We start from the raw sequence: 27,876 nt of genomic DNA, 5'->3' as shown, positions 1-27,876 counted from the left end.
CTACCTCTCCGTCCGCGTTTCAGCGATGTCAGCGCTTTAGAAGATACTTTTGTGTTTTGGTTAAACGCTACTGCGATGATGACATGCCACGCAAACCATGAAAGGTGAGGATCTTTCCTTTTTGCTGCACACAAACGATGTGCAATGCTCTTCTGCTGCTCGCGGGAACTGTAACTGCCTTACTAGCAGATCAGTCGGTACAGAGAACAGTTTTTTTTCTGCATAATACGTTGCTACACGTGAGAAGCATCATTTTAAGATCTTAACAACGTTGCTATAGTTGGGCGAGTTCGAACATGTCATTCATAATGGTAATAATAATAATATCTGGGGTTTAATGTAGAAAAACCACGACATGATTATGAGGGACGCCGTGGTGGAGGGCTCCGAAAATTTCGACCACTCGGGGCTCTTTAACGTGAACCTAAATCTAAATACACGGGCCTCAAACATTTTTGCCTCCATCGAAAATACAGCCGCCGCGGCCTGGATTTGATCCCGCGACCTTCGGTTCAGTAGCCGAGAGTCACAACCACTAGGCCACCGTGGCAGGGCATTGACAAAGGTATCGAGCGCAAACACTACAAAAAACGCGAGCAACAAGACAAAGACGCAGCGCATTCTTCTAAAATTTATTCGAAAAGCGCACACATATATATAGGCAGAGGATAAGAACCAAGCGAAAAAAGAAATGGAAGAAACCCGGGTGTGAGCAACAAAAAAACGCAAAACATTGTCGCGCTGGGAAAAACACGATCGCCGTCTTTGCTATAGGTGCGCTTGCGCGAGAATTCAATTCTCGTTAGTATTCTCAGAAAATACATGCGTAAGCTTGCTATTTACTAGGCGTGTGCGAATATTCGAAAGTTTCGAATATTCGTCGAATATTACATTCGAAATATTCGTATTCGATTCGAAAATCGTGTATTCGTAAAGTTTCGAGTATTCGATAACTTCTAATATTCGAAAATTTCGAATATGCGATTCGATTATCATGCATAAAATAACTCGTCTTCCACATTTCTGCTGCGTTCGTATCGCTAAAAACGTTGCCGAGAGGAGCGATAAACATCGTAAGTACACGGAGGCACGATATCTGCCCGCAACAAGCGCCCCAATACGTGTGATTTATTGCTGGTGCATCACCAACGTGCAGCGCTGTTCGCGATCATGTAACCGTACATTTTCAATATTATGCGGCCGTAACGTGCTGCACTACCACTCGTTCACTATGCGGGACCACTTCTGAAGAAAGATAGTGACCCACGTGACTGGTGGCGGACTGTAGGCACCTTCAGATACCCCAGTCTGGCAAAGCTTTGCCCCATGTAACTCCCTATACCAGCCACTTCTGTTCCAAGCGAGCGTGCCTTTTCAGTGGCAGGGGGGGGGGGGGGGGGAGGTTGTCTCTGTTACAGGGAGCGCCTGCTGCCTGATCATGTGGAGCAACTCATATTTCTTCGTGATAACAAGTAGTCATTACTTTCTTTGTGCCGTGATATTTGCTTGAGTTGTGATGTGCATTGTGCTAGCCTGGACATTGTGTTCTGGAGATAGCAGTGTATGTTGTGTTGCCAGTCAGGCTGTTAATGTTTTTTTATTGCGATAGCAATTATATGGACAGTCTCGGCTGGATTTTGCCGTCGCCGTCATGCACCGTATATGTATAAGTATGTATATATATATAAAAGCCCCAAAGAAAAATAATTCAGAAAAATGCTTCCGAAGCGCGGAATCGAACCAGGGACCTCTTGTTCCGCAGCGAGTGGCGCTATCCACTACGCCACGAAACGCAGATCCTCCACGTAGCTAACGGCGAGCGTTATATACATACCCTTTACCGCTGGACGGACTCACAGACGGCAGGCGATAATAAGCTTTCTTCATTACCAGCGAGATGGCGCTAGCAGCGCGACGGGCGCATTTAAAAGTCGTCGTCGAGCTCGCTCGCTTCTTATATTTGCGCAGCGAGAACATTGCCCTTCCGTTGTCTGCTCGCGCGGTTATCTCGCGGTGAGGGGAAGAGGAATGTTTCACGCTTTCACCGTCATGTCCGCGCTCATGCTACCGAGCGTACGAAAGTCACTCGAGCTGAAGGGACGCCGCTAAACGAACAAACAGAAGATGAGCGCGAACTATCAAGTGTCACAGCTCGACAGTTGAAGCACGCTAGTTTCCTTCGCTGCTTCGGCCGCCTTTGCAACAGGAACGCTGTTCAAACTGAGAGTATCCACTGGCGAGCCTCACTTCGTATAGCATTAATTTCTTGCTATCGCATTCATTGCTTCGCCCTTGCGGCGAAACTGTGACTTTTTTTTTCAAATAGCTACATGTTAATAAAATATCGTTACTGTGGAGGCATTTTTCCTTTGATATTCGATATTCGAAGGTGGAAATTCGTATTCGATTCGTATTCGAAAAATTTGTTATTCGCACACCCCTACTATTTACGTTTCCCTTTAGCACGCGAGTTGGAGCAGCCGACGGCTGAACAGCCGACCATGGTTTTGCAAGGCGACAACGCCGCGTGCGAGAATACCGAACAATCAGAGGCCTACGGCGGAGCGGTTCGCCGTCTGCTTTCCTCGAACCGGAAGCCGGCAACAGACGACGCATCCCACAATCCATCGCTCTTATGTCGGTCACCTATTGGGATGCCATTTCGCCCTTCGTCACCTACGCCTACAATGCCGCCCCTCAGAGCACTACTGGTTCCCCCCCCCCCTTTTCTTACTGTATGGCAGGCACCCGCCGCACACAATACACACAATACTTGCATACAAGCCGGATCGATCTGAGTGTGCGCCTATTTCTGCCACAGCCAGACTTGCTGAAGAGCGTCGCGAACTTGCCAAGAGATTTGCTACACATGACGAAGAGCGGCAGATGAGCATTGATGGAGACACCACCACTTCTGCGCCCACATTCCTCCCTGGAGCACTCGTATGGCTCTCGGTCCCTACCACTGCAACAGGCCTGTCTTGAAAACTACTGTCCAAATACGAAAGTCTCTACCGTGTCGTCGAACGCACATCCCCTGTAAACTTCCTGATCGAACCCACTGAACCATCTTCGGACAAGCGCCGTCGAAGGCGTGCCATTGTCAACGTGGAGCGCCTCAAGGCCTACCATGACCCGCTCATGGTGACAAGCTTTTAGGTCGCCAGGCGGCTCCCTTTTCGTACCTGGAGTAATTGTAGCGAAGCATTGGAACTTTGCTGTGGGTCGCCCTCTCAAGCACCTTCTAGTGGGTCGCCCTCTTCGGCTTCTTTCGGGGAGAACGCAGCTCGTGCCGAGAGTCGGCATCCTCCCTGAGTGTCGCTGTCGTGCATCGTCGCCGAGTGCCCGCCAATAAACGTCTTTACAAAATAATTATTGGGGTTTAATGTCCTATAACCACCATATAATTATGAAGGACGACGTAGATGAGGGCTCCGGAAATTTCGGCTACCTGAGATTCTTTAACGTGCACCGTAAACTAACTACGCGGGCCTCGACCATTGTCGCCTTCATCGAAAATGCGGCAGCCGCGGCCGCGATTCGAGGCTGCGACCTTCGGGTCAGCAGTCGAGCACCATAATCACTAGACCATCGTGGCAGGTGAAGTGGTGGATGGTAATCGTGTAGCTTTCTTATGGGGCAATTTTCCAAAGCCACTGAAGGAGGCTGCATGCGCGTGGTGGGTACAACCAAAATTCCAACACCGCGCCTCGAAAAACTTTAAGAACGCCGAGGGAGGCAATGGAACGCTTCTCAGAACAGTGAAATGTACCAACAAGCTCAATCGTCAACGCTTCTGAAACCATGGAGGCCGCATGATCTCTGAGTTCTGAACGAGGAGCCGCGCGCTCTACGTTATGTATCGCTTGCGGAGACCGCGATGATGACGGTACTTTTTGCTGTTACGGTAAAAAAAGGTTCATTGTTGCCAGTTTTTTACGCGTTTACTATTATCTAAATCAGTTTCAGTTTCAGTTTATTTAGCAATCCTCTTTTTTCAGCAATCGTGTTAAATCACAATGTTAAGGTACAATGAATTCAATATTTTCATACAATGGTAATGGTCAACACAAAACAAAATGCAAATCAGATTAAAAAAAGTGAAAAAAACACGGTTGATCCCTCCGTCATAGGAATCGGAATAACACGAAAGTAAAGCGTGCCCTTACAGAAGTAACTGAATGCTTTCTGTACATTGATGTAAGAGAGTTTCCACAATGTATATTGATGTCTGACAGCTAATAATGGCGCCGTTTAACGTGTATGCACCCACTTTGATGATTGGTGGTACATCTCCATCCCGACGACTAACGCCCATGTTAAATGATTAAACAAACCCTTGTGGTAGCTGTAGTAGTTAACGGTGAAAGCGTAATCAGACAACGAGGTGTGATAGCCAGAAGAGCGTCGCATATTGGACGCAGAACTTGGTCGCCATCCCGCGGCATGTTAAGATGTGATTGAACACCAGGGCTGGACTAGAGGGAAACGCAAAGCGCGTCGTGCCGCCCTGGTAGCCCGGCCGCGATTTTTCTCGGGGCGAGCGCGTGAGCATGGAACGCGGTCGGCCAGGTGAGGCAGGCGAGCGTCGCAGAGCTATTTTTGGTTTGTATTAGCGTGATGCTGAGCGACGCCGAGGCTTTTACGACGCTTGGGCAAAGGTCGCCACCTCGCGGTGTGTTAAGGCATTGACAAAATTAAACTTCTATTGAAAACGCGCCGAATGGGAGGGACGCGTAACGCGTTGCAGGTGCTGGTCGCGGAGGCCACAGCAATGACGAATTACTTTACCTTACCACTCCCAGAGGTCAACACCACCCAGCCGACCGGGAGAGTGGTAGATATAAAATGCGCGTTCGTAAAGCCTCCAGAGTTTGTGACCGTGGTGCAGTGGATAGCGTGCCCGGCATATGTTGTTGCGGACCGAGCGGTCGTGGGTTCGATGCCCGTTGACGGTACCTTTTTTTCTTTGCCATCTGATTGTGTATATTTTTTCGACGTCATTTCCGTGACGGAAATACGTCACTGAAGTCTTGGTGGACCCCGGCATAAAACACTTTCGTGTTAAAAAAGATTCAAGGACAGGAATTACAAGCTGCTAAAATGCAGCTTGACGCGATTCCTGACCCTAAGCAGATTGGCCGCAGACACGTGGTCATGTAGAAAAAAAAAGAAATAAAATACAAGCAGGTAAACAGGAAAAGTACAAGAAAGCATAACCCAAGCAAGCAAAATATCAGCAAAATTAGCAGCAAATTTCAACTGCAGAGATAATATAAAAAATTGGCAAAAACTGCAGAATACGATATAAATATGGGAGAATAATGTGAGAAAAAATGAAAATGAACACAGTTATATATATACAAGAAACACTACCTTGAAACGGTATGCATTACGAAAACACAAATACATGAAGCAGCTCATGTTGGTAGAATGTACATATGAAAACGAAAAAATAAACTTCTAATCAAACAAAATATCAAATTGAATATGGTACTATCAAATAATACATAGTGAAAATGAACTCGAGATTACTTGATAACATTCAGAGACGCTGTCTGGGGCTACTAATTAAATATTCTTTCCACTGCTTGTTTGTCAGCGTATCAGGCTTAATGCCTTTGTTGTTCAGGTAATTCAAAAAGTTTGGCATGATATGCTTAAGACTTTTAAGGCCATAATTCGTTCGCTAAACCGGTATGTGGCACGTGTCTCTTTTCCTTATGTTGTAAGGTGTTGCGGATTACTCTTTTAGCTGACACAGTGTCAGAAAATAGTTTTTACTTTTCAAACCATGTTTGTATTTAGCAAAGAGATTGAAATTGCACAGTTGTTCTACTTGGAGCACGTTAAATGTTGTGAATAATGTTGACGTATGAGCGTCGTATGGAACATCTGCGATATGTCGTATTGCCTTCTTCTGTAGCCTGATCAATTTTAGTTTGTTCTTTTGCGTGGTATTTCCCCACGCGAGGGTACAGTAATTGATGTGCGAGTGGAATAAGGCATTATAAATAAGGAGTTTAACTTTTGGAGAAACTATATCTCGGAATTTTGTAAGCACTCCACATGCCTTGGCAAGCTTTTTGGCAACATCATACACATGCGAATCCCAGTTTAAGTCTTCACTGAAAGTGGCCCCCAATATTTTAACGTCTTGTACAATCCCAATCTCTCTGTCACCGAGCCGTAAGTATAAGCTATTATATATTTTTTATTAGGTGGTTTGAATAGAACAGCTTTTGTTTTAGCAGCATTGATAACAAGAGAATTCACTTCACTCCATTTTTGTAGCTTTAAAATCCTTAAAATTAGTCCGCAACCTCCTCTATATGTACACCACGTGAAATTCTGAAGTGTTCAAATGTATCTGCTGTTGGCCTTTAAAAGTGAAATTGAAAAGGTGAGGACGACCATGCATACCATTTATAAAATCTTCAAGAAAGCACATTGCATTTCAACATAGCATTGTTCTCACACAGCTCTATATTGACTAATTGGGAAACACAGCTAGTTCGGTATCTTGGTGGAATGTTAAAAGCGCAAATGCACACTGCTCCGACGTGGACAAAAAAAAAGGCAAAATGAGAGCAACGCACACACGCTCGTGATGCACTAATTGTGTCTTCTCCTGCCTTTTGTCAACGTATGTTTGGTGCCAGCGCAATTGCAATATTAGTAAGCGTTAGGTACTCGCCGTGTGACAGTAGGCTTTTACAAATGCGTTGTCATCGTAGAAGTCATCGTTCTTCATATGCTGCAAAACTTTCTGGGAGACTTTGTGAAGTTCCTTTATGAATGTTAAAAAACATGGCACCAACCAAGGCGGACTAGTGGCTCTTTCTGTCCGTCCTTCCTGCCTACAGGGTTTGCTTGGTATCTAGGTAACCCTAGGGAGCGTGGGGAGGGTTTCCCTAGGCAGGGTGACGTGGGCCCTGCTCCCGTGGCAACTAATCCGGCGTCGCTCAGTCGTGCCGGCGGCACGCCAGCCGGCGGGCGCGTATAAAAGCACGCGGCCGGGCGCACGTGCTTCGAGCCCCGGTCCTCGACCAGCAGAGGAAGCTTCTGCGAGACCACCGCTTTGGAACAAGAGGTAAGCGTTTCCTAGCGCACTCTGGGAGAGTCCACAGTTCAATAGCAACAGGCATTGCGTGTTGTTGAAGCGTTTCCTGGTCAAGCTCCAAAAAGCATACCTGGTTCCAATGCATGCGTTCCACTTAATCATAAACCAGACTACGCGAACTTTGTAATATGCAGCACAGTTACCCTACACCACAGCCTAAACTACAAGTGTTATTCGCCAAGCTTGACACAAAGGCTATCATGACCAGTTCGGAACAAGTAAGTTGCGGGCATTTCGATGAAAGCTGTGTAATCCATTGATTTAGAATAAGCAATATGCCCTTCCTTTATCTGTTAGAACCACACACTGGTCAAATCTTATATAACTGAGTGCAAATGTGTATATGCACTAAGGGCGGCATCAATAAAGACTTTGGCACTTTATAACTGCGTAGTTCGAGCTTTGCTTTCTCGCTCAAAGCTTTGCAAATATTTCTAGGGAATTGGCCTTGTACTGCGCCCTGGCAGCTGAGTTGTTGACATGAAACTCTAGCATGGTATTTAACAAAAGAGGTCTACGTAGCAAGAAAAGCCTCAAAGCTTGCACACCCGGAAACACGCTGTAGGAAAGAAATGTGCACTGGCCGAAAAGGACGGATTAAATTTCTGTACGTAAGGGTGGCCGAGCGCTGAGCCCGCGCACTGTGACTGACATTTTGAAGAACATTAAAAATATCATTCGAAAGTCGTTTTCAACGAAAACGTTGTGCGCTAAGTGCACAATGCTTTTGACCACATGTCTCCCCATTTTTTTTAAAATCGAAGACAAACCTCATGTTTTTGCCTCTTCTAGTGGAGGATTTTCTGCGGTCACTCGCATTGCCGCCAGCATCTCAAAAAAGCTGGTGTAAACAGTTGACGCCGCTATGCTGCACCTATCCGTCTTCAGACATTTCAGCAGCTAATTTTGCATTGGCGTTGATATTACGGGTATATTATCACACCTAATCATTCCTTTCTATACGAAAGCTTCTCTCAGCGCAAGCAGCTCCAGTGAAATACAACTCAATGATCCGACAAGATTCGATGACCTTCTGCGATGCGTACGGACCACGATACGGTCATTTATTTCCCGAGAAGAGCGACTAGGTAAACAAGCACAGGATCTTTAGAACGATTCTCTTGGAAGTGACCATCACTGGGACGATGATGAGGTACCTTCTGTTACACGACAGAGCTCTTCTATATAAGCCAACTACCTTCGCTGACGAGACCCCAGCAATAAGTTACACCGAGACAGTTTATCTGTTCTCATCAACCTTACTTTACGCCCCTTTTAAAGGGGTACTGACACAGAATTTCGCGGCCGAGATAGCCTGCGGCATCGATTCCCGTGAGCATGCGTGTATCTGCAAAATATCAGCAGCGAATATAGCTTGGAAGGTATTTCAAGTAAATTTTGAGGTTTGCGCGAGCGATCGACACCCTCGGGCCATTGATACCCTCAGAGGTGACCCTTGGTGATCCCCTACATCCCTCACGTGACCATGCTGCACCAAGTTATGATGACCTCATGCCGCCATCTTTTGCCGTGTTCGCTCCAGCAGCTTACTTCTGGGCGGCTGCTCGCGAACCGCGTGGTAGTACGTCACAGTACTGTGTGCTGACGTGATCGAGCGCTGCACCCGCTAGGTGGTGACAGTTGCACCCGGAAGCTTGTCGTTTTTGAAACCGAAATCGTCACTGGTCGGTAATGAGGTGCCTGTAATTAATTGTGTCGCTCGCTGCAGGAAACGATGTGCCGTGCTATGACCAAAAGGCCCGCAGTAACACATTGCAGCAAAAAAACGCGAGGCAAAAATTTTTGTGTCAGTACCCCTCTAAAGTCCACGGCACTGAAATTAAGGTCCTTGTTGACAGTGGCGGTTCGGTCTCTATCATAAAAAGAGTAGAGTGGATGTAAGTCGTCTGCATGCTGGATTGCGCATGCAAGCCTATGATGGATCATTAAGCAGGCATAGGGAATGAATAAGCCTAACTATTAACAGCGATGTATTGGCAAATCCCGACGTAAACTATAATTTTCCGTTGTCGCGCCCAGGCATGAAAAGGCTTCAAATAAACAACTATTGGAACGACAAACTAAGGGTGGAGGATAATGTAAGAACAGAGAATCTTCCTAAGGCAACTAACGCAACAAGTCTGATTTTCGACCAGGAGGTACCAATAACTTACGTGCATGGGTAGCTAGCCTCCGGCGATAAAATCCCATTTGGTTCTTTTCGAGCTTGCTATGAAAGTTGTGGTTCACAGAGCTCCGTATAGTATCACAAGAGATAAAAAGGTGTGGCTCAAAAAGGAGTTGCAAAAAATGCTAGATGCAGGCATTGTCCGTCCTTCTCTATCACCATTATCCGTCCTTCTGTATCCCCAACTATTGCTCCAAATGAAGATGGGACGTTCCGCCTCTGTACAGACTGCCGAGCCCTTAGTCGTCAAACAGCATTGATATTAGTGAAAACTTGAAAGCGCCCAAACCAAGGTATTGTTGCAGCATTGATATGTTACCCAATGCCGAGGATTGACGACAATATGAACGAAACTAGTGGATGTCATTGTTTTTCATGAATAGACCTCTGGAAGGGGTATGGGCACATCCAACTGACTGAAAAAATGAAAAACTACACCGCCTTTATAACTCATTTTGACTTGTTTGAGTATAGCCGCCTACCATTTAGCTGGAAAAATTCTGCACAGCTCCACAAGGTTATGACTCACCTTCTGAAACCTTATAACGCACTGTTATTTGGGCGTGTTCTGCGACATATACATCGATTACATCACTGTGTACTCAAAGACAAATGAGGACCACCGTTGCCATTTTTCAAAAGTTCTTGAAGCTTTCAGCAGTTCTGAACTCAATGTCAACTTCAAGAAAAGTGCTTTCTTTAAAGATAAGGCTGTATTTCTCGGAAGGGTACTAAACAAGAATCAGTAGAAAAGCTGGCAAAGTGTTATGACGTGTACTCTCTGCGTGTTTTCCTTGGCCTTGCAGAACACTTCAGGGCATTTATCAAAGATTATGCACTGAAAACTAGGCGACTTACATGCTTAACCCACAAAGACACCCCCTTTCAATGGAACCAGGAGTGCGATGCTGTCTACTGTGAAGTAGTAAAGATTATATGATCGGATCCCATCTTGAGAATACCGGACTGCTCTCTACCTTTTGTACTAATCACGAACGCATCACACTATGCAACCGGTGCAGTTCTTTATCAGCAACACTCAAAGAAGGCTGATTAGACAAATCATTACGTTGTGGGGTATTACAGCTATACGTCAAAACCAGCTGAAATTAATTGCTCTCCTTCCGAAGGAGAAGCGCTGGTGGTCTTAAACGCAATTCAGTTTTTCTAACTTACCTTGATGGCAGCAAATTCATGTTTTTCATGGGCCATGAAGCATTGACTGAGCTGTTGAATATGGCACAACCAAAAGGACGCATTGCTAGATGGGTCAACTACCTGCGACAATTCGATGTCACAGTATTGGATCGTCCTCGCCCACTTCTCACCGATGCCGACGCGCTGCCTAGATTGCTTGTGCATGAGTCAAGTGGAAGTCCAGAAAGAATCAATCATGTTAAGTTATGGGAAGCTACAGAAGATCATCATCATCGTCATAATCATCAGCCTGTCTACGCCCACTGCAGGGCAAAGGCCTCTCCCATGTTTCGCCAAACAACCCGGTTCTGTGCTTCCTGCTGCCACGTTATACCTACAAACTTCTTAATGCCATCTACCCACCTAATTTACTGTCTCCCCCTCAAGTGTTTGCCATCTCATGGAATCCAGTCAGTTACCCTTAATGACCACCGGTTATCCTGTCGACGTGCTACGTGCCCGGCTTATATTCATTTCTTCTTCTTGATTTCAAAGATGATATTGCCACGGGCGTTTCTTATCATCACTTTTGCTGTATTCGTTTTTCGCCCACAAAGACTGTCAGCAAGGCTCTGCGCTAACCGCTCCTCATTGTTCGAGATGCTTCGCGATTATTGTACATTGTTTTGTTAAGATTGCGCACAATACGCGACCACTCAAGCTTATTCTAGAACTTGCGCGACAACCAGCGATAACGCTGGAATATTCGACGGTACATGTATAAATGCCGACGCGCTTCACCGCTTGTCAGTTGATCGACGGTCGACGCTCTGTTCGCCGCTATCAGTGTATTGCTGTAGTTTTGCTTTCAGTTTCCCGGCCACAAGTTCGGTCAAATAAACAGTTTCATCTCGGACGTGCTGACTGCTGTCTTCGTCGACGTCACGACCACGTGACATCTGGTGGAGGTGCTGTTCGTTCATGTTCCAGACGCCCCCATCAAGCCGTGAACCCAGCCCACAGCGCGGAGAAGACGTCGACGCCAACCACGACCAGCGAGCTAGCCGTAGACAACAAGGTCTAGCACCGGAGTACAGGCCTCTACTTGACAAGACTCGGAACACAAAGGCCAGGACCACGACTGCGGCAACGATGACAGACACTGCGCCACCGCCCGCGATCGTGATGCAGCAGCCAAGGGAGCCGCCGATTTTTCGGGGATAATCATATGAGGACCCAGAAACGTGGCTCGAGTCGTACGAGAGGACTGCGGCCTTCAACAACTGGGACCTCAGCGAAGTGTTACGCTACGTGTACTTCGCTTTGGAAGACAGAGCCAGGACGTGGTTCGCGAACAGGGAGTCTACGCTTACAACGTGGGACATCTTCTGGACCAGCTTCTTCGCAGCGTTCACAAGCGTCGTGCGAAAAGAAAGGGCCGCCGCTTTACTGGAGACACGGGTCCAGCTCCCGAACGACAAAGTGACAATCTTCGCTGAAGAAATGGCCAGACTCTTCCGCCACACCGACCCTAACATGACCGAGCAGAAGTTTCCTCATGCGAGGAGTAAGGCAAGAGCTCTTCGCTGGGCTCATGCGGAACCCACCCAAGACAGTCCAGGAATTTGTCTCCGAGGCCACAACAATCGAGAGCACGTTGGAAATGCGCACCCGGCAATACAACCGCCGCTTGATGCAAGACAGCGCAGCGGTTCAAGCTCTCTGCTCCGACGATCTGCGCGAGACCATAAGGGCCGTAGTGCGCGAAGAACTTCGTCGAATGTTCCCGTCGTGCCAGGCTCAAGATGCCTCGATCGCAGACATCGTCCGACAGGAAATCCAGCAGTCCCTGGGCGTCCCTGAGTCAGCGCAGCCGCAGCTGCAAGCAATCAGCTACGCTACTGCAGCCCGACGCAACGCCCCCCCTCCTCGACCACGTCAAGACGCCGCGCCGCCCCAGCAGTTCCGCCGCGAGGCATCACCGCCGCCACCACCGACGTCATACTGCCCGCCCGCCAGCGATACAGGCCGAGGAAGACCGACGTTTGGCGCGCCCCTGACAACCGCCTGCTCTGCTACCACTGCGGGGAGGCCGGCCACACGTACCGCCGATGCCAGTACCGGCAGATGGGGCTACGCGGATTCGCCGTTAACGCGCCGCGCCCGCAGCCAGGCGAACGGCCTCGCGACATCGAGGACTACCTCACCGGAACACAGTGGCAAGAACGACGACCTACCCGCTCGCCGTCGCCCGGCCGCTACATGTCACCGCACCGCCGGCAGTACACTGGACCAAACCGGGGCCGGTCGCCTAGCCCGCATGCGGAAAACTAAGGGCAGCAACCGATAGAGGTGCGGTTGCTGTACGACGAACTACCGAAGATCCTCCGCCGCCAACAACAACGCCACAACGAAATCTAAAGAACACGCCGCAAGCCAAACGAAGCCCTGACGTCGAAACTTCACGGCCCGAAGAAGACCTGACGACGCAACGTCGAAGCAGCGGAACAAACCGACGAAGCTGTGACCTGACGCCGCGACCCAACCGCAACGCAAGACGACGAACTAGCGACCTCGACGTTCTCATTGACGGCCACAACGTCACCGCTCTCGTCGACACTGGAGCCGACTATTGCGTCATCAGTGGGTCTTTCGCCATGAAGTTGAAGAAAGTTAAGACTGCTTGGGAAGGCCCCGAAATCCGTACCGCTGGAGGCCATCTAATAACGCCGTCTGGAGTGTGCACAGCAACAGTCACAATCAATAATCGCACGTATCCTGTGAGTTCCGTAATCTTGCAACTCTTCTCCAGGGACGTCATACTTGCCATGGATTTCTTAAACCGTCACGGCGCCGTCATCGGCTTAAGAACCAAGTCGATAACCCTATCGTCGGAGAAAACGACACCGCCGGATACGAATTCATGTCACCATTACCTGAACGTGCTCGAGGATCAAGTTCCCATCCCGCCTCGCTCCAGCTTGATAATTCCCGTCAGCACCGAAAAAACGCCAGGCCTGCGCTGAAACCGCAGCACAGTCACAGCGAAAGCTGGAAGAGCGGCGTTTCTAGAGCCCGTTAAGCTCTCTTGGGGCTACAATACAAGTACACTAGAAAGGTACCCACTACGCCACAAATCAAAATTTTTGTGAAGTTGGGAAGAACCCACTAAGCCATTATTCGTCATTCTATGGAGAAGCGAGGCACCAGCTACACGTCTGTAAGGCATTATGTGCACTTTGTTGACGTGACGACTGATGACGATGAAGAATTATGGCTCAGCCCTTTGTAATGGGTTGGAATCTTTAAACGGCCCACCAGTTATGTAATTTGCATTGGGTGACGCCCGGTCGCTATTTCCCTCTCCCGTCATGCTGTATACGTTGACGTGGAAGAGAGACGGGGGGGGGGGGGGCGAAGAACTTTATTGAGACCCCGAGGTAATGGATCATGCGCTTATGGGCTTCCTTGGCAACCAATACAAGTGCAGTTGCGAGGAACCCACTACGCTATAAATAATTGCAATTTTTTAAAAGTAGGGCAGCAGGCACTGTACCATTTTTCGTCATTCTACAGAGAGCGTTGGTACCTGCTAAACGCATGTAAGGGATTATGCGCACTTTGTTGATTCTGTGCCTGATGACGATGAAGAATTATGGCAGAGCCCTTTTGTAATGGGTTGAAAGCATTCAACAACCTACTCGTTGAGCAATTCGCAATTGTTTGACGCCTGGTTGCAGAATTCGCGTTGTGCGACGCTTGGTGCTTATTTTAATCTTCTACCACGCTATATTGCATATGCTAATGTGGTTCCTTCCCGACATGAAGCCTGTATAGGACCTTTTCGCAAAGCAGTTTCAAGCACCGGCATGGCTCAGAGGTTGAATACTGGGCTCCCATGCAGAGGGCCCAGGTTCGAACCTCGTTCCATCCTGGAATTTTTTTCTTATTTCGTTTTTTTTCTTATTTCGAGCGATACTGGTTACGGACACCGGCGGCGGCGGCGGCGGCGGACAACTACGGCGCCAAGAACGGCCGGAGAAATGATTTCATAACAGCTTTCGCTGTAAAAGCTGAAGACATCGAGGGTGTCATCGAGAGCGATCAGCGTTTGCTACTAGACCGTGACCTTGCACAAGAGGCATTGCTCAGTTGCATGAAGGAAAAGAAGGCGTGATGCTAATGAACTTCAGCCAAGAATACACGCACCTAAGCAGGGGCACGAAAATTGCATACATCGAAGAAATCTTGGCCGTCAGCGATGCGTTTGCCTCTCCAGATTCTGACGAAGCTACGACGACTACCCCAATACCTGAGCCACCCTTCGACGTAAACCCAAGTCTTGCCGCTCGCCAACAGCAACAGCTTCGGTGCCTTCTGCAGAAATACAAGGACCGTTTCTCGTCGTCATCACGGATCCGGCAAACGCCCCTTGCTAAGCACCGCATTATACCAGAATAAAATGCTCGTCCACTCCGTCAGAGTCCCTACCGGGTTTCGACGCGGGAACGGGAGGCCGTGAAGAAACAGGTCGACGAAATGCTACGCGACGACATCATCCAGCCGTCGAAGAGTCCGTGGGCATCCCCCGTGGTGCTAGTGAAGAAGAAGAATGGGACTCTCCGTTTTCGCGTCGATTATCGTCGCCTGAACAAAGTCACGAAGAAGGACGTGTATCCCCTTCCCCGGATAGACGACACCCTGGATCGATTACACAACGCAAAGTACTTTTTTTCAATATTACTTCAAAACAAAGTGAAGTTCAAGCAAACGACAGACGTTATGGCAAACCTGGAATATTCAAGAGTGCCACTGAAAATTGTTCATTTATAATTTGCTGAGCTCAAAAAAGGGGGGCAAAAGTCCGACGAACGCAATTCTTTGTCCTCTTGACTGACGAATGCACAATAGAGTTTGCGGCTAAAGCAGGAAAACAAGACGCAAACAGCGTCATCAATCTACTCAAAGATGAGTGTTTCAAGCAAACCAAGACGTTAGTACGTGTGACAAGGGGCCTGCTTTGTGCAGTGTCAAGCTTGCAACATGGGCTAACGATCAAGGAATAACTATTAACTACTATTCCTCTCCTTATCACCCTGCAACAAACGGATTAGCCGAATGGGCTATAAGGGATGTCAAGCAGTTCCTGAAGATGTATCTGGATTTCAAAGCGGCCTGAAGGCCGCTGTGAAACATCATAACTGGTCACACACCACGGGTTTAGGCTGCAGTTCTCATTTTGCTACTTCCGGGACAGCGCCCATCCGTCCTGCAGATTGCGAGCTCAGCCTTCTAGAAAATCTCGAACTTATTGAAGTCAAGAAAACTGTCGAACAAGTCTACAGAGCTCCATGAAGTGATACTTTGATAAAAGGTACAACAGTGGGATAAGGCACATACAACCTGGAGAATACATCCTTGTAAGGAGAGGAGTAGCACCTGCAAATGCTAAATATTATGGATCATTCCAAGTTGTTAGGACAGCGTCTCAGCACGGGATTTTGAAGAACGTGTGGCACACTGGAGCCTCGAGTGAAAGAGAGTGTGCCGTCATTGGCAACGTATTCAAGTATTACAGCACGAGGTGTAAGCAAAGAAGTCCGGAAGGTGAAGAGGTCTGCGCTGAGCTTATGAAAGAAAACTAAGAGGTGGACTAGGGGGAGAAGTGAAGGAGAAAAATTAAACCATTTCCCGCTAAAGGGGACCATGAGGCGATGCGAAGCCGGAGCACTTGCACGATCGCGTTCCGTTGGCGCTCTTTGGGCATGCTACTGACCTCGCGTCGTGGAACGCGAAGAGGAACGCTACGCGCGTCTCGTATTCCCTCTAGCCTGGCTGTTAATTCTCACAGGGCGAGCGGGCAACGCGGTCGGCAGGCGTGCGAGAGGGGGCAGCATAGTAGAGGAGAGAGAGGGGAGGGGACGCGCATGCGCTGGTGCTCATCGCGGCGTTGCGCAGGAAAAAATTTCGGCATGTCTAGCCCGCGTTTCAGAGGAAGAGTGGAGAGGGGGAGGGGAGAGGGGAAGTGGAGAGGGTACTGCGCATGCGCAGTAAGGGTGGTCACGCCACACACCACCACCACCACCGGATTGATCTCCGCCATAAGATACTTCGCATCTAAAAAGTGAGAATGAAATGGCGGATTACACCCCTCTAATTGAGATGTCTTTTATTGTGTCAGCTCCTAGGAGGAACGCTAGAATTGGTGTAAGAGGTACGTGCTACCCACGATTTATCACGGGTGCTTAGAACCTACAGATTTGGCTGCACTAATCTTAAAGGGGTACCGACACAAAATTTCGAGGACGAGATAACTTGTGAGATAGATTTGCTTGGACACAGACACACGTCATCTACAAAATATTTAGAACAAATAAAGTAACAGCGCGAATGAAACAAGGACGACAAAGGAACGAAGACCACGGGACAAGCGCTGTTCCTTTGTCGTCCTTGTTTCATTCGCGCTGTTACTTTATTTGTTCTAATTATGAACCAACTAGCCCACATCAAGTTGTTACTACAAAATATCAGCAGTAATGTAACCTAGGTATAACATATCTAAAATCAATACTGGATTGCGTACCGCGCAACTTCACGCGAAACAGAGCACCTCGTGACATCTACAGGAACTTGGCTTGAATCATACAGTTTCATACTGTAAAAACTACAGGGAAATTTGGCGCTACTCTCTATTCGGGGCTGCTTGAGCGGTGTTTCAACTACCATGGGAATAATGGCAAGTACAGGCTTCGGAACTGCTCCGGATGGACTTCGTTCTTGAAGTTCACGGCGCTTGTTTACTGAGCTTTTAACAGTGATATGACGTTATTCCTAATAAAATTTGCGTGATTCTTACGTTTTTAAGGTTGCTGCGGAAAGTCTGTGTGACCGTGTCGACTCAACCGAAGCCTGGGCAAATTCAACCACCAGCGTATAGTGGTTCAATTTGCTCTGCATTACTCTGAAGTTGTGTTCCCTATTTGGCGTTAACAAATAATGAATTATTTTTTAGGACAGTAAAACAAACACTCGTGTTTTTATCTCAAAATTACGCATAATCTACATATGAAAATAAGAATGCTGTATCGAGCGAGAAACACTAAACGCATCTTCTGTTGTGACACCAGGCGCGTCTGCCCACGTGCAAAACAATCGTCAGAACAGCGGTGCAACTATTCTATAGAGCGACAGCATATAGGAACTCATTGCTCGCTCCGCTCAAAAGCCGATTCAGCGGAGCGTGACGGTGCTTGCTTGCTTGCTTGTTTGTTTGTTTGTTTGTATTCAAGACTATGCCACATAACTCTGGGGCTTGGCAAGGACTGCGTATTGTAACATCTCGTTAACTTTAAGAATGCTTATTAATGAAAAAATTACAAGTAAAAAATAGAAAGAAAGGAAATAACAGCCAATAGATTAAAGAAATTATGCAATTTCTAGCAGACCAGACAGCTGTGTTTATCTGACCAGAAAAATTTCGAATGTATATGTTAGATCTTGACATATTTTTAATATTACTCCACAAATATTTATAAAAGTAGACATTAAATGCTGTATGACATACTGCCGCTAGTAAAAACACACAAACACACAAGACAGACACGAACAGGGATACTCCGCACTCAGTTGTGGGGGCAAGTTCATTTGCTCAACGACTGGCTACGGGTAGTCCACTACGCAAAGTATCCCCCTTGGATTGCGGAACATAAGTTGAAATGTTCCAGACGGTTGGCCCAGCAAATGACGGAGTACTGGTGGCGTCTTAGCCTTGGCTTACTTCTGAAGGACCGCAAGAAGAGCAAAGAAGGAAGAAAAGCTGGAAATGAAGCGTTGGTGTTGACAGACACCAACATCCCTGAAGAAATGCCTGCTCTACTTGATAAAGGACCGAAGTACAGTGTTGAGCCCCGCGTTCCCGTTCACGAAATGGCGGCGTTCAACCAGCAAGTGTCTAGAAAGGCGGCCTAGGAGGACCAATAGAGGTGTCTGCTCGACGGAATTGACTGTCACCAATAGAGTTTTCTTCCTTCAAGAACGAGCCGAGCAATGTTAGCGATGCGTAAGATTGTGATCTCTTGCAAAGACGAGAACTTAGTAATTTTAGAAGCTGACAAGGATTCTCGCTTTGTCGTCCGTTCTCAGGCCACAATCAGTGATAAAGCCTCTAAGGCGTTAGAGAAGAACTTTCGTGCTGTTAAGAAGTCGGACTCGAGCAAGAGCAAGGCAGTTATATTGTGTAACGACTTAAAACTTTCGAAGCTTTCAAGAGACATCAGTAATGCGAAAAAGTCCACACTGAGTGTGTTTTTTACTGCTAAAACACACAAGCCTGATGTACCGTTTAGAACGATAGTCAGTGAAAGAGGCACTCGGCAGATTCGTTTTAGCCAATGTTTGTAAATAGCACTCAATTCTTTAAACATAAATGACCTTTTTATGACGACCAATTCGCATGAGGTCGTGCAATTTCTTCAGGATAGTCACATCATTGGTACTGCCTTCTCTATTGATATTGAGAATTTATTTTACTCAGTTCCCCATAATGAGCTTTTTGCAGCTGTGAGGGCGTGCATTGAAGAAAACGGCACCATTCCCTTCCAGAACACAGCTGGTGTCACAGTGGATCAATTTTTAACACTTTTAGAATTTTACCTAAGGAGCACGTTTATTCTGTTTGACAAAGGGTTGTACCTGCAAAGGACGCGGCATCTGCATAGGCTCATGTATAGCGCCCGTCCTGTGTAATATTTTCCTAGCCAGTGTTGATCACCAGCTTGCCGATGTTTCTAAAATACATGACGGTCTCCATATTTTAAAGGTCTTTAGATATGTGGCTGACTTTTTAACAGTTTTTAACCGACTTGGTTCAGCAGAGTGTTACGGCGATGTTTTAAACATGCTTACACTTCATGGCAAACGCCTTAATTTCACCCATGAACTACCCATTTGGGACTCGTTGCAGGTTTTAGACTTATCTTCAACTTTCCATGATAGTCATGTCTGCTGGCAGTATTCGCCACGTGCGAATAAAGGGCTGGTTACGTACGATTCAGCTACTTCTAAGCTGATTAAGCAGGGTGTAGCTTTGCTGTGCCTGGATTCCGCGCTAAAGAAATCGTGCATTCACACGATGCAGGCTGCTTTTGACAAACAAGTTAGGCGCCTTACTATGGCAGGCTTCCCTGGTTCGTTGCTTACGTCAGTGGTGGAAACCCTCATACAGAAGATAAAGGCAGCAAGAAACCGGCCGTAGCTAGCACGGCTACTAGCACCTGAAGACCTGCAGTGGTTCCTTGTCTTCCTAAGGTGACCCACAGCCTCAAAAAGGTGGCAGGCAGGTATGATATCCATCTTGTTTTTTCTGCCCCTGTGAAGTAGTCTCAGCTCTACCCTCGCACCACTGCTGAGGGATCCGCAGGCTGCGGTGTGAAACACGCTTCGGCTTACTCTAAATGTGAGACAGGCGTTGTATACCAGATCCCCCCAGGGAACATGACAAAAATATAAGGAAAGAAAATGAATTTGCGCATCTCCCCGCGCACTGCATGGCCTGCAAATGCGAACCACGATTTCATGAGGTGACGATCCTAAGTAAAAGCAAATATTAGACAGCCCGTGAGTTACTAGAAGCCTTTTATATCAGTAAGTTAGGTGATTAATGTATAAGTGACACGTCCATACAGCTGCGGTCTTCTGCGATTTGATTGTTTGAGAGGTGGGTAGGTTAGGCAGTGTTGGCTATTCTGCGCATGTGTGTGTCACATGTATATATCGCTGTTTCATGCCTGAAATAAATCACTTCGAAGTGCCGCCCATTGGTCGACCTTTTCGTGTCTCTCTTGTGTGTGTGTGTTTCTACTAGCGTCAGTATCTCATGCAGCAAGCAATACCAACTAGGCCAAGAAGAATTTCTCCTCTAGACATTAAAATGGATACGTTTATTAGCTTGAATAAAATTTCAAATCACATCAAATACATCCATTTGGCAATGTCCCAAAACGGGGACACCGAGGTTTAATACAAATTCTGCAGTTAAACTTAAACCTGCCTTCTAAAACGAAGGAACTATAAGTCTTTTTCTAAGTAATGAATATCTGCGACATTACAAGAAATGATGCTCAATAGCTTCTATTTCTTCGCAGAATTCACAGAAGGGCGATATCGCCATACCAGCCCTGTGTAAATATGTTTAACGCGCGTTACATGCCACACAAAGACGCTCATCGACCTTTTTATTGCAGATACAGTAAAACCTTGGTGATACGATCACGGCTCCTACGAATTTCGGGGTGATACGAATTTTTCTGTGGTCCCGGCCAAGACCCATTAGCCTGCAATGTATTGGAATACGGTTGTTGCGAACCGATTTGCACCCCGCGACGTTTGATACGAACGTACGCTAGCGCACAGGAACAGGTGCTGCCCGCGCTGTCGCGGAAGACCCGGCAGTCACGCGCGGGCGCGGACATGCGCGCTGCGCGACCATCCACGGTGCGTCGTTGCCTCCGAGATTGTGGGCGCGAACCTTGGAGGCCTTTAGGCGCCTTCGTGTTTAGATTACAGATGAAGTTGACGTCGCGCTTTTTTTTTCCACTGACGCATTGACGCGTGCTCCTGGCTCGAGGCAGCAGCGTCTTTGTACTGCGTTAACACGTGCCTGCCATGTCGGTCCAAGCCATGTCCCCGCAATCAGACGTTCTATGAAACAAGACTGAAACTTGGGCTGCGGGTCCGTCATGAAGTCCTATTAAAGGTGGACGAAGACCCCAAGAGACGAAGCGGACGGTCTTGGCGAAGAAGCTTGGCCTCTATCTATTGTGTGCAAAGCGCTTCTTAAGTCACTTTCGCCGCAGTACTTTCGTGTCATGCAGAAAAGCGTAGTAAGATTAGGAAGGGACTACTAGCGGTCACGGGGCACAACACATCTGGTTCATTATTTACACACGCGCGCATGCAACGCACATTTACGAGCACAAGTATGATCGTTGACATCTAAAAACTTTACTGGCAATCATTCAGGGCTGTTCATGACGTCGCTGAGGCCCTGAGAAACACTGAATCAAAACGTATGCCAACTTTCTTTTGTCGCATACTAATTTTCCATGTTTTCTGGTGATACGAATTTCGGGTGATACGAATATTTTTGGTAACCCCGCGAGATTCGTATCACCGAGGTTTTACTGTATAGATACAGAACGCTTGACAACCGGTGTCGTGAATTGTGATATCAGCGACCACTTACCGATTTATTTGTTTATCAAGGGTGAAGATCAACTTACATACGCCGAATGAATGACGAAAAGACGGTACAAAATATCGTGCCAACAACTTCAACTGCCTTCTACGCATGCCTTGAAAAAGAAACTTGGACTGACGTTCACCATTCTTTAACGGCCAATGCTGCCTACGAGGCTTTCATATGTGCTTTCAAACGTACATATTTCGAGCATTTTAATAAAAAAATATTGTCAAAATATAACAAAAGCCGGAAACCATGGAAAAACCGTGAGTGTCAACGCAGAATAAAAAAGAAAGCAAGATTTTTCCAAAATTTCTTAAGACCAGGACATCAGAGGACCTCGATATATAAAAAAAATACGGCAATAAGCTTAACACTTTTGTAAAAAATGAAAAGCGCTGTTTTCTGCATGATCAATTTAGTAAAGAGAAGTGTAAGGACAGTGCGCAGATGTGTAATAAGCTCAACAGTTTGCTAAATCCTACACCAGTCTCGCCAGCAGTCACTGAGCTAAACCATCAAGGACATCATATTGAGGAGTTCCAGCTTGCTCAACAGTTTAAAAGTTTCTCAGAGATGTTGTGTCCAGTCCGCGAAGGTGAAGTAGGACAAATCATGCTATAAACAGGAACCCTTCGAGCATGTATCTCGAACCAACCAATGAGGCCGAAATATGTGCTATATTTAAGTCATTTAAAAACAGCAAAGCAAGTGATATTGATTGCATATAGATAATTCCGGTTAAACACGTGCTTAAACAAATATCACCAGTATTGGCTTATGTATATAACTTATCAATATCGTCAGGTTGCTTTCCAAAACTGATGCAACCAGTTAAAGTCAGTATGCTTTTTAAAAGTGGTGACGGAAGTGACATGGCCAACTTTAGGCCAATTTCGATTCTGCCCATTTTTTCCAAGGGCTTGGAGAAGATAATTTATAAACGGCTAATGTAATTCTGCATGAAATTTAACTTGATTACTTCTTCACGGTATGGCTTCCTACCTAAAAGGTCCACAGAAACAGGTCTCCTAAAGCAAAAAGAATTAATTCTTGAGTCCACTGAAAACAAGAAATGGTGCATCGGTGTATTTGTAGACTACTCGAAGGCGTTCGATCGAATCAATAATGAAATACTTTTGGAAAAACTGCAAATATATCGTATTCGTGGAAACGCAGCACTTCTTCTAAAAACTTACCTACAATAACGATGCCAGCGTGTGGCGATAGGAAACCACGTGTCTACTTGCCAGAATATCACCATAGGAGTTCCTCAGGGTAGTATTCTGGGCTCATTATTTGTTTTACTATATATTAATGATATAAAAAGTATTAGCGACGCTCCAAGTTATATTTTGTATGCGGATGACACAAGCCTCCTATTTAAAAGCAGCGACATACAGCACCTCACCTTGGTGATCAACGAAACAATGGAAAAACTTAGTATATTGAGCGCTGCAAACTGCTTGTTATTAAATTCCGAAAAAACAAATGCTGCGCTGTTCCATGCGCGTCAAAGCCCGCTTATTTTAAAACCAATGATAAAGTTTTACAGCGGTAACATTGAAATAGTGGATACTGTAAAAACGCTAGGAATACTTTTCAATAAAAAAGATGGGCTGGGATTCCCATGCTAGCTCAGTTATGTCTCGCCTAAATAGGTGTGTAGGCGTTCTAGCGAAATTTCGCTCGCACCTTGCCGTATCCGTAAAAGTGTTAATCTATAACACAATCTTCTTATCACACGTTAACTTTTGTTTTCTGGTTTGGGGAAATACCACATCGTCTAACATTATCAAACTGCATGTGCGACAAAAGAAGGCGTTACGTCATATAGCTAATGCTGATTACAATGCACACACTGCTGAACTATCGCCAGTGTGAAATTGTTCCCGTGCCCAAACTTTACGAGTTCTTTTTATGTATGCGCTACAAAAATGTTTATAACTGCGGGCATGCATTTCTTAGCATATCATCGCTGAAAACGAATACCTCTGTATATCCATTTCGCATCAAAGAGTATTGGTACGTTCCGTTTTGTCGTACTCAGCATGGACAGCAAATTTTACGTCATGCATTTGCAGTTCTGTTCAACAAACTGATTTTCCAAAATATTCATGTGGAAAAGTGCAGCATACGTATATATACGAGAGTGTTTCATTCCATGATGTAGTGTTAGTGTTTTTGTGTACTTGTAATTATTACCAAGCTGTTCGTATTATATTCTATAACATTAGAGGTTGACCTGAAATGTGAAACGGTTAAAATTTCTTGTTAGTGTATATTGTAGCACATTTTGTGTGCCTTGTATATGGGGGCTCGGGCGCTTCTCAAGTGAATTGCTTTTCACTTTTTCCCAAGCATTCACGCATTATGATGATGCAAATAAATTTGAACTTCAACTTAAACTTCAGAGAACGTTGCAGGGCTTCCGGCAGGATACATCTGCTGCGCGTCGAACGAAACTGAAATTGTAGATGATTTGTAAACAGTTGGCTAGCTGACGCAATCCGATCCGAAGCCTGTACTTTCTGTCATTCCCACAGTGGTTGTACAATAACAGCACCACATTGCCCTCTAGTCTTTAGAGTATGAAACTCTATGGCTTCGATGTAAACTAACAGGCTAATTTCTAAGACTAAGAGGCTTTATTTCTGAGAAATCCGTATGAATTTCCTTGTGGCTTCGTGCTACAAGTGGGTAGTTGTCTATTTTCCCTTTCTTAATGTAAACCAAGAACCACCTACATCACGAGCCAGTGGCGTATCCAAGGGGTGGCACACGGGGCCCGTGCCCCCCTCCCCCCCCCCCGAAATTTTAACGCGAAAGTATTTTATGCAGGGGTCCCCCAAGATTTTCATGACGTATTTCCGTCACGGAAATACATCATCAAAATGAACGCCATCAAATGGCAAAAAAAGAACTATAGGAAAAAGTTCCGTTCACAGGAGTCGAACCCATGACCTCTCGGTCCGCGACGATGGCCGTTATGTGTTTGGCCTAGGCCACTGAGCGACCGCCAAACACATAACGGAGGCTACGTGAACGCGCCTTTTATCTTTCACACTTTCCTCTCACAGTACTCTTCCATGGATAGATGCATGGATGCTATGACCGTCCCCTTTATAACGAGGTGGTGACATGTGTGCCACCAGGCTCGAGAACAAAACAATAAAACGCGCCGTTGCTGCGACCGTCCAATTCGGCGCGTTTCCAATAGAAGTGTAATTTCGTTTAACACACCGCGAGGTGGTAGCTTTAGCCCAAGCCTCGCTCACAGAATCCATCCATATCGAAAAATAGCTCTCCGACGCTCGCCTCGCTGTCGCACCGCGTTCCCCGCTCGCCCTGTGAGAATTAGCTGCCAGGCTAGAAGGAAGACATGACGCGCGTAGCCTTTCTCTTCGCGTTTCACGACGCTTCGGAGGAGTGCATATAAAGTATCAGTGTTTATTATGTGCTTGCTGATGTCATACTTGGGCGGAATGCACCATATGTGGTGTCCACGTATATGTTAAGAAGTTCAGCTACCGCAAGGGTGAAATCATGATCATGAGTGTTAGTCGCAGGTACGGAGATGTGCCAATAGGCGTCAACGTGAGTGCGTCCACATCCGGCGGTGCTATATCTGCCAAACAATAGACATTATACAAGCTATGATATACCAATGCACTAAAGCAATCAACTGCTTGTAGCGACAAGTTTCACTTTCGTGTTATACCGATTCCTATGACAGAGGTATCAACCATCTTTTTTTCTCCCAAAGGATACAGAGCACAAAATGACGCTTGACCACACCAACCTCTACGAGCCCATGTCGGATCAAGGGCGTGCCGTCCCCAACACCCTCCCGCCGCGCCCCTCGAATCAAATCACTGCCTATGCCACTGTCACTACAGTGTACTAGAAAGGGCAGTGAAGGGCGGCAGCCTCCGCGTGACTCCGGCGGCATCGCCAGCAGCGGCGGCGCTGCGATCGACCAATTTTGAAGAGGAGCACGCGAAACGTAGCATCCACTGCGACGCTTGCATGTGCTTGGCACGCGCTGTGTCCATGGTTCAGAGGTTTGCGCGTAAGCACTTCGCTTCTTTAGTCTGCATTATCTGCTAAGGACCAGAAAGTACAAGACAGATTGGTTTTCCCACGGATGCAAACGCATTTTGGGAAAGTACTCGCCGCTTGAATAGGGCCACGCTCTCGAAAACACGGACACTTTCCATCGCAGTTGAGTCCCATTAGAAGATTTTCAACCGTTCCAGCAATCAAGATCGAGTTTCTTTAGCTTACAAAACTTCAAAGCGCAGAACAATCTCCGATAGAGAGCGAGTAGATTCGGATTTTGGGTAATCGCAATAGAGAAGCCGTGTGAGAGGGGAATTAAACGTAGCTTGTCGCCGCAACTATGAAAGTAAGTTTAAGCTAAACAGTTACATGGTGCGCTAGTTCTCTTTGCAACCCCTGTCAACAGCATAGTATGCAAGGCCTGAAAAATAGAAAACAATGATCACGCAAATGAACAACGTCACGCAGAATAAGCTGGACTCGTTGCTGAAACAGCTATAATAAACCATTCGCGCACGAATATGAGCAGTCATACGCCCACAGCAACAATTTATATTGAAAAAGACACTGAAATTCATCTATAGAAATCATACCCCAAACGTAAGACAAGCAAGCTGAAAAAGAGGACTAGCACAGCACTGATGCAGAAAGCCAAGTGGGAACTTCCTTAAACTGGCAAAGCAGCCGATTGTATTTGTAGTGGCCGTGCGCGCTTCGGCGAGCAGTTAAACGAGCTACAACATTTCACAAAATGGACACAAGGTCATGGTTTCTGTAATCTGTGATTTAATGGTGACAATGCATCACAGAATATGAGAACAAACACATGAGGCAGTAGGGCACAAAGCATTGATATATGACAGTGTTTTTTACACTAATGCAATGAGAGTATTACCCTAATAATGGTTAGAAAAACAACTTAATTACTGTACAAAAGGGAGGCCGCTTGCTTTGATTCAGCAAATCCTCACAGCTTGCAAAGTAAAGTTCAGAAAATAAATAACAGCAGGTCAGGAAGGCAAAAGTATAATGCATGAGAGAGTTGCCATGCACCTAGTTTAGCGTGCTTGGTTTGAGGTGCTTGGCTGAATTACGTTTTCTCGGCATATTGGAATTATTCTCGCCTTTCACAAAAATATGCAGTCGCATAGTAACGTAAAACCCAAAAATGCGTGCTGTTAGGCTCTTAGCGTGAATTTCGCAGCCGATCTGCAATGGGGAAGCATAATGAATCATGTGCAACACATCCATAACAATCTCACTATGAAGTTTGCGTCCACTGAAACAGTTCGTAAACACATCTTCAAGGCGTGAGATGAACTTAAGCAGTTCAAGTGAGGGGTAATGCAAGCCACCCAGGTCGATGTGCTTCATGAATTCTGCTGCATGCAAGCGACACCCATCTTGCGCTTAAAGCAGAAGGCAGTCAGTACAAGCAGGGCAACTGCTTGGTAAGACGCACCTCTTGGCAACGTAGCCGGCAAGGTGGCATATCAGCCTCGAGTTGCTTCTTCTCACATTGTATGGATGTTCTGCAGAATTTCCTGACGTAGACTCGTTGGCAGGCGTTTGCTTGTTCAAGTACAAGTTCACTGTGTCTATCAGTTTCTTCTTGCGTTTCGATTCGTTGTCTTCACTGCTGAGCAGGGAGCTTATTGTACCTGCTGTTGAATTTTCACCTGTTACATCTACGGGCAAGGTTATTAGACGACAGGCAGTTCACTGTGAGGAAAACTGCTGGGGGGTCATGTATGTATTACCAGCCTGAAGACGTCCATACAATTCCAAAAAAATTCTCAACTTTGTCTTGGCTGAGTCGATGTGTCATCAGATACGTGTATTCCACTTTCTTGTGTAACTAGTCGAGGAGCTCAAGAGTGCTGGTAAGGGTTACTCTTAGTCCTTCTGCTGATGATTGGCTGAGAAACTGCTTTTTGTGAGTGTGGTCCTCCCACTTGTTTAGGAAATCAAGCATTTCCTTTAGGACTTCTACACTAGGATAGTTTGGCTGCACGGCTTCTGCAGTATATCTGCCAGTCATAACAGTGATCAGAGATTTCATTCTTTTAAAAAATTTCCGTGGCATCGACGTTCCCAAAGCGTCTCTGCAGCTGTGTGCGATAATTA

At 46.5% G+C, this 27,876-nt stretch overlaps 1 protein-coding gene across 2 annotated transcripts in view; it reads left to right on the top strand.

The window, feature by feature from the left end:
• Nucleotides 1-6,979: 6,979 nt before the first annotated feature.
• The window catches only part of LOC119402425 (insulin), a 237,436-nt gene continuing 216,539 nt past the window's right edge, over nucleotides 6,980-27,876 (top strand). The window contains exon 1 of one of the 2 annotated variants that reach the window (XM_037669569.2): nucleotides 6,980-7,093. The gene's annotated coding sequence lies outside the window, so the exon portion shown is untranslated. The remainder of the gene's footprint in view (nucleotides 7,094-27,876) is intronic. The other variant, XM_037669570.2, reaches the window with a different exon arrangement.

Source organism: Rhipicephalus sanguineus, chromosome 8, assembly GCF_013339695.2.
Source record: "Rhipicephalus sanguineus isolate Rsan-2018 chromosome 8, BIME_Rsan_1.4, whole genome shotgun sequence".
Taxonomy (NCBI): domain Eukaryota; kingdom Metazoa; phylum Arthropoda; class Arachnida; order Ixodida; family Ixodidae; genus Rhipicephalus; species Rhipicephalus sanguineus.
This window is presented reverse-complemented; position numbering and strand designations above follow the sequence as displayed.